This window comes from Carlito syrichta, unplaced genomic scaffold (genome assembly GCF_000164805.1).
Source record: "Carlito syrichta isolate Samal-C Ts95f unplaced genomic scaffold, Tarsius_syrichta-2.0.1 Scaffold169260, whole genome shotgun sequence".
NCBI lineage: Eukaryota > Metazoa > Chordata > Mammalia > Primates > Tarsiidae > Carlito > Carlito syrichta.
Window position 1 is genome coordinate 127,424 of NW_007113356.1, and position 8,528 is coordinate 135,951.

Sequence of the window (8,528 nt, forward strand, 5' to 3'; positions counted from 1 at the left end):
TTTTTTTTTTTGAGTTAGAGTCTCACTCTGTCACCCAGACTGGAGTGCAGTGGCCACTCCCAGCCACTACAGCCTTGACCTGCTGGGCTCCAGCGATCCTTCCGCCTCAGCCTTCCAAGTAGCTGGAATTACAGGCATGTGCCACCATGCCTGGCTAATATTTTGATTTGTTGTAGAGATGAGGTCTCCCCAAGTTGCCCAGGTTGGTCTCAACTCGTGGGCTCAGGCAATCCTCTTACCTCTGCCTCCCAATGTGCTGGGATTATAGGCGTGAGCCACTGCACCCAGTCTTGGGGAAGCTTTGTAAAAATATACACACAGTAACCTCAATTCGGAGGTCCTGCCTTGGAACTTCCTGGATGTGGTAAACTTAATAGAACAAAATAAACAAAAGAAAAAGGGTACTCTGATGCCAATGAGAATACCTAATCCAATGAAGACTGCTATTAGCCTCTACACACACCCTTCCCTTCTGAACTCCAAACATCCCTTAGGGAAGAGCAACCTAAGTAACTAGACATCAGCTAAAACCACAAATAAGAAACAATCTAAGATTGAGGGACAATAACCTCAAGCTCGGGGAAGGCAACATCTCCTTTTCTCTAACTGAAAAAGGAATTGAGGGCCATGCTGGTAGGAGTGAGGAGGTAGACAGCTCACTCAAATCTTTTTCTTGAAAACTATCGTTTCAGGGGAGAAGAAGCAAGGAGCAACCCAGAACCTACAGTAACATTAACTTAACAGAAAGACCCTTGAGTTTAGCAAGCAGGAGATAATAAGGTGTCATTAAGCCTGACAAAGTAAAGAAAGGACCCTTCGTATTTACCATCACCGTATCTTCTGAACTAGAAATGAGGTCATATAACTTGACAAATATGTCTTTAGAATGAACACGGCAATATGCTGGAAACTGGGACTTACCCAAACAATCCCATAGTATCCACAATCAGCATTTTACAGTACAGAGGGCTTTCACAGCTAAGATGAGGAAGCAGCCAGGCTCAGTGGCTCAGCCTGTGATCCCAGCGCTTTAGGAGGCTGAGGTGAGTGGATTGCTTGAGCCCACAGGTTCAAGACCCACCTGGGCAACTTGGCAAGAGAGACCTCATCTCTACAATAAATCAAAAATTAGCCGGGCGTGGTAGCGCGTGCCTGTAGTTCCAGCTACGGAAGGCTGAGGCGGAAGGATCGCCGAGCCCAGCAGGTCGAGGCTGCGGTGGCCGGGAGCGGCCACTGCACTCCAGTCTGGGCTACAGTGAGACTCCAACTCAAAAAAAAAAAAAAAAAAAAGATGAGGAAGCAATGAGAAAAAAATGGGGGGAGGGAAAAGGGGAGAAAGATGGAAAAAACCATATAATAGCCTGATCACCTAATAGGTATCAGGCACTAGGCTAAGTACTTTATATGTATTATTTTGCTTATTCCCCAGAAAACCATATTAGGCATTATTATCCCCATATGAAGAATGAAAACACTGAGATGGTTTAAATAACTTGGCAAACGACAAAACTAGAAGGAGGGGCAGGAATTCTAATCCAAATCTGGCTCTAAAGCTCACATTCTTCCTATCTTACCATAGGGGCCAACACCTTAGAGACTCAGAAAATAGATCTTATCCCGGTTACACAATGTACCAAACAGGCAGCCCTGTAACAAGTGACTCAACACTTTCAAGGCCTCATTAGAATTACTGGCTCCTTAGTCCTTTACACTTTTCAAACTGACTAACGTTATATGAATCACGTATCCTACACCTGTGGCCAAACAGGTGACGTCACCAAGGGAAGAGAAAATAACGAGGAAAGCTGGATAACAACACTTAAAAGATACAGGCTCCGGTATCCACAGCTGGGTTTCAATTCTAGATCACCACAGGCCTGGGTCCTCTTTTAACCTGTGCCAACCTATGTGACATCTACCTGTAGGGTTAAGAGAGCATAAAATGACAGCTATGAAAGCAGTGCTCTATAAATGCCAAAGTCTTATCCAAACAGTAGAAATCTGAGAACATCACATCCAGGCTGAGATTCCCCTTCCAGCACAGAGTTCTCCCTAGGGAACGCCCACTGGGGAGTGAGTACCACACAACCCATAGCACTAGTTGGAATTTATTAGTTTTGTCTCCACCATTTGCTTTACTCATAAACAAACAAAAAGGTACAGAGGCAGTTTCAGAATTTCCTATGAAATACAGCACTTAGAAAGGGCAGACCGCTTGAAAAGGATGTTAGGGAAGGTAACTTCACTTACATAGCAAGAGCAGCTTAAGGCTTGCAAAGGTTTGAAAGATTAGAGACCTTAACTCTCAGGCACCCTGAGCCTCTGGGTCACTGATAACACCGGATCTCAGCAGACCCTATAAAACACCACCTCAGTCATTTCTTGAGCCTCTTTACTGGCTTCCCGCACTCCCACGGCTCAGGACACAGCAGAGCACACTCACAAAGCACAGGGAGCCTGGCACTGCTCAACCTCTGATTCCTCACACACCGCTTACACAGCAAACAAAACACTAATTCTAAGGACTCAGGGATCACCATCTCCAGGAAAACATCCATTGTGCTCTCCTATGATGAGCTCAGTTCCTATTAGATACTTCCACAATGCTGACCTGTCATAGCAGATACTGAGCCTGAAAACCCACTTCTGAGTCCAATTACCACACTCTGCTGGCACTTCTCAGTTCTAGCAACAACATATACCCTGACTTAGAAGACTGGCCCCAAAGTCCAGCTGTGAACACCTACACCGAGCTGCACAGCAGGAGGTGAGTGGCAGGGGATGCCAGCGAAGCTTCATCTGTGCTTATAGCTGCCCCCCATCGCTCCCATTACCACCTGAGCTTCACCTTCTGTCAAATCAGCTGGGGCATTAGATTCTCAGAGGAGCGCACACATGAGGGATTGATCTAGTTACTGCACGCCATGAGAATCTAAAGCCTGATGATGTGATGTGGAGCTGAGGCAGTGATTAGCAGTGAGGTGCGACTGCACACCCCTACTCTCACTGTCTGTGGAAAAATTGTCTTCCACAAAACTGGTCCCTGATGCCAAAAGGTTGGGCACCTCTGACCTACACTATTTTGCCTCCCATGTGTCCCATACTACAATATAATCTGGTCACTTGTCACCCTCCCTGGTAGACTTGAGAAATAAGCCCATCTTCTTCTATGGTCCCTGTACTCGGTCTATTAGAGGAGGAGGATTTATTGGCTTTGTTAGAAGGTGCAATCTGTCCTCCTTGGAAGTGACAGATTTCATTTTTCCAACTACTAAAACAACTGACTCCAGACAAAAGTTTAAGAATGGAATCACAGCCGGGCTCGGTGGCTCAGCCTGCAATCTTGCGCCTTTGGGAGGCTGAGGTGAGTGGACTGCCTGAGCCCGTGGGATCGAGACCCGCCTGGGCAGCGAGACCTCATCTCTACAATAAATCAAAAAATCAGCCGGGCGTGGTAGCGCGTGCCTGTAATTCTGGCTACTTGGAAGGCTGAGGCAGAAGGATCGCCGGAGCCCAGCAGGTTGAGGCTGCAGTGGCCGAGAGCGGCCACTGCACTCCAGTCTGGGCGACAGAGTGAGACTCCAACTCAAAAAAAAAAAGAATGGAATCACATTTTGGCAATCACCACTAACTAAGAGTGTCACAGGACCACAGGTCCATACACCTCCATAAATAAGAAACATTACAACAACAAAACTGAAAATCTTCAGCGACCAACTAAAGACCCCCACAAAAGGCAGCGTTAGTCTACTGAAGATAACAACAGACCACTTAACTAGAAATGTGTTTAGCGCTCTGTGCTGAAAAGCAAGAGTCACTGCAGATGTGATGCAACATCATTCCAATGCCCACATCAGGGTATGCATATATGGAGGCATACCTCATTCCTCTGAACCGGCTCATACTACAAATACGCTACATTTTATTTAACATTTCCCTATTAATGGCACACTTATTTTCAAACTCTTCACTTAACCAATCAATAAGCTACAAGTATCCTTAATACACTTAATATTCAATTTCCAAATTGTTCACTGAAACCAATAGACCTGTCTTTGCACAGACTGTGCAATTGTGTTACTGTGTTTGTGTAGGAGAATGATCCTCAGACATGCAACAATGCATACATACATTCTAGACAAAGAACAGTCATATTTCTATCAACACATTATCTATGTGTGTAAGTACATTTTAACCACCAAATTGCTAACAGCTCTTTACTCTGTGAGTTCCATGGATTACTTAATTTCAAAAAATAATAGTAACAATGAAAATCAAACACAAGAAGAGAGAAACACCAAATTCACAATTGTATTTACGTTTGGGGACTGGTGGCAGCAGATACATCAGAGAATGATATTGGTAACATTCTATGACTGAAGCTTAGCTGTACACATTCATAGCTGTTTATTATAGGTCTTAAATATTTTTAATGTCTAATCTAATTAATTGTCTAAATAAAACTAACCAAAGGCAAGGATGCAAGTACTCCCAAACCTACACAAAGCAAGCTATAGATGAATGCAATACATAGTGTTTTTAAATTTTTTGGAACCAGCAAGTCAGATGTAAAACTTAATACAAATTCAAATAGAAATACAAATATTCAGGAGGAAAGAGCCTTTTTAAAAACACCTCAATAAAAGCATTAAGTAATTTTCATACTTCTCATAGGTGAACTCGCTAAATACTGAAATGCAACTTTAAAAACACTGAAAATACCTTCACCGTTAGGGCACTGACAGTCTAGTCCCTAAAGGGACAGGACATTTTCTAAAAGATTATGCAGAGTTGCTATTAATATCTAACATTCATAATACTAAATACTACTAGTATTCACCTGTAGTTTTCATGCTAGTTTATAGAGGCAGAAAACCCTCAAGATGCTAACGAGGCCGGGTTGTAATCCCAGCACTTTGAAAGCCAGAAGCAGAAGTTCACTTGAGCACAGGAAGTTAGAGTCCAGCCTAGGCAACATACCGAGACCCTGTCTCAATTTTTTTAAATTAAAAATATAAAAATATAAAAAAAGACTATAATAAAAAGACTGGGTTAGTAGGTGAGGAGTTCTTTAAGCTCTCACCTAAATAATAAATAAAATTACCTAATTTCCAATGGCTTAGTAGTTGTAAGGTAACTAAGAACTGAATTTTCAGAAATAATTATGTACCATATATAGAGTCTTTATGAAAAACGTTTTTATCTGAAAATTTAAATTTCAAAAAAGTTTTATAATTTTTTGCATAACAAGTAATTACTACAAGAGAAATACAAAACACAAAAAGTCAAAATTGAGATTTCAGATGCCAATAGAAAATATACGCTTATGAGAAAAAAAGTTTAAAACTTCCTTCCATTGGTGGATAAAATGATCTAGTATCTCCGCAAAATCTTTGTTAAGTAGATAAAAATGGAGTGATTAAATAATTCTTACGAATGGACCCTGAAAAACAGCACCACTCCTAATTACTACGCATTCCATTTTTTTTATTTTATCGCAGTTTCGCAAATGACCAGCAGAGGGCAGCACAGCAACATTCCACTTAAAAGGAGAGAACGTGTGGGTTCTCTGCCCATGGCCGCCATTTCACTTGGGTGGTGCTTATTTTCCTACAACCTACAAAATGGCTGAACTACTTGGCATAGCTTAGTGTTTCTGTTGGTGAAAGCAAAATCTGGCAAAACTGCAAAGCAATCGACACTGGATTTCCACAAGACGCATTTCCAGACAAGTTTCTATCAGTGACAGAACAGCTAATACTCATGGAGCATCAATGTATCAGACACATGCAAAAATTACCCTAATCCTTACAATAACACTGCAAAGACAAAGCCCAGGAGGGAGTGTGAGTGTGTAAGATGTCACCCAAGAAGCCATACTATCAACCTCTATATGGTACTGCTGCCCTCTTTCACACATACTTTCTTCAGTTGTAAAGATTAAACTAACCAAAGCTGATGTGTAACTCTTCCTTCCAAGTCACTTCTACATGTATTAAGAGGATGGAAAGGCAAAGATTAATAAATCACATTTCTTATTGGTAAATACTGGATGTAGTTCTTTAAGATCTCCTGCAGGCCAGGCACAGTGGCTCAAGCCTGTAATCCCAGCACTTTGGGAGGCCGAGGTGAGAGGAGTGCCTGAGCCCACTGGTTCGCGAACAGCCTGGGCAACTTGAAGAGACCTCATCTCTAAGAGAAAAAAAAAAAAAAGATCTCCTCTACCTTCTACCTCTAGAGTTCAAGTCCTATGATTCTGAAAATAAGCTATATAAAAGCAAGGTGAAAAGTAACAGAGCCTGTAATCCCAGAACTTTGGGAAGCCGAGGCGAGTGGATTGCCTGAGACCACGGGTTAGAGACTCACTCGGGCAACTTGGCGAGACATCATCTCTACAATAAATTTTAAAAATCTACACGGGCATGGTAGCACGCGCCTGTAGTTCCAGCTACTTGGAAGGCTGAGGCGGAAGGATCGCAGGAGCCCAGCAGGTCAACGCTGGGGTGGCTGTGAGCGTGCCACTGCACTTCAGCCTGGGCGACGGAGTGAGACTCTGACTCAAAAAAAAAGTAACAGAAATTCCAATATCCATATAACAAAAGATCTATATATAAAACATATTAAAAATTACATGCCAATACTATAAGGATTGGCAGTAGTGGAAAACTGCCAGGGGAGGGAGGGGCACACCTCATCAACAAGGGTACCTGCATAATGAACATTTGTATACCTACATTTTTTTAAAAAAGAATTACATACCAAAAATTCAAATGAAAAATAGGCAAAGAAAATGGACATGCAATTACAGAACCTGAAATGGTCAATAAACTTACAAAAACATAACTAAACCTATTAATTTGGGAAACATATATTACCATCAGCAGGTATTCTGCACTCATCTGGTTTGCAGAAATTGATAAGTCTGATTATATTATATGACAATGAGGAAGGAAAATAGCACCCATATATCATTACTGACAAAGTAATTCAGTAGAGGGTTTGAAGAACAAAGGCACTAACCAGTAACCCTTAAAATATGCATATGGCCAGGCACATAATGGCCAGCACTTGGGAGGCTGATGTGGGAGGACTGCTTTAGCCCAGGAGTTCAAGACCAGTCTGGGAAACATAGTGAAACCTCGTCTCCACAAAAGAAAATCAAAAAACCAGCTGAGCATAGTGACGCATGCCTGTAGTCCCAGCTACTGGATGCTGAGGTGAAAGCATTGCCGGAGCCCAGGGGGTCAAGGCTGCTATGACCTGTAATTGTCATGACCATGCCACTGCACTCCAGCCTGGGTGACAGTGAGACCTTGACTCAAAAAAATGCATATGAATCCTGCCAATTCAATTTCCTAGCCAAATCAAACTTGTTCAGGAGGAGCCAAGTATAAAAATGTTCAGAGTTCTGCTCATAAGATTTTTTTTTTAATCTAAATAACCTACATATCCATGTACGAAAATATAAAAATAAAATGTGAAATCATCATACTATGCAATTTAAAATAGCTAGACTGCGGCTGAATTAGATCTACAAGTACCAACAACTCCAAAACTATTAAAATTTTAACACACAAAATACTATTACATGAGCCATGTACATTTTTTAAATGCTAACTATTTATATGTCAAGATCATGAAAGTGACCATAGGGAGAAGCGGTAAACAGGATTTTAATGTCTAACATTTTACTTTAAAACTTTAGTAGTATTCTTTGAACTTTCCTAGATTATTCTTAATTTCTCAAAAAGGAGGTATGTTTCCAATATCACAAAATTGATGAGTTCTAGGGAGCACATCCTTCCTAAGATTCACCAGTTCTTCAGAAGTTAATCTCACAGTGGTAATACTATGGACTCTCTTTCAGTGTTAAAGTTAATTAGAGTCCATTGATTTGGATGCAGCTTCTAGGCCCTAACAGACCAAACCAAAATGGGGTCACTCAAGCTAAACTTCTAAATTGTTTACCGTAGTTTCAGGGGAAAAAATACCCAAATCTCCAAACAGGTAGTTTTAGCTGACAGGATAAGAAGCACCCTCTAAAGCCGGCTCGGTGGCTCAGCCTATAATCCCGCGCCTTTGGGAGGCTGAGGTGAGTGGATTGCCTGAGCCCGCGGGTTCGAGACCCACCTGGGCAACTTGGCGAGACCTCATCTCTACAATAAAAAAATGAGCCGGGTGTGGTAGCGCACGCCTGTAGTTCCAGCTACTTGGAAGGCTGAGGTAGAAGGATCGCCAGAGCCCAGCAGGTCGAGGCTGCGGTGGCCGGGAGCAGCTACTGCACTCTGGTCTGGGTAACAGAGCTAGACTCCAACTCAAAAAAAAAAAATAGAAAACCGACAGTTCTGCCCTGTCCAACGCAGAGCTTTTCTATTTTTTTAATAGATACGGGTGCTGCCCCAATTTAAGACTCACTATAAAATCCAATTAGATCTTTAAATCGGATTTTGTAAAAATTTTGTCTTCTAAACCAGAATGCACTTATCTAATGAAAAGCACACACGATATGCTGCTTATAATTTCTGGGG

General features: G+C 42.0%; 1 protein-coding gene across 2 annotated transcripts in view; it reads right to left on the reverse strand.

Annotated features, from left to right (window-relative positions):
- The window catches only part of CHD2 (chromodomain helicase DNA binding protein 2), a 131,138-nt gene that overhangs the window by 107,565 nt on the left and 15,045 nt on the right, over nucleotides 1-8,528 (reverse strand). The window lies entirely within an intron of this gene.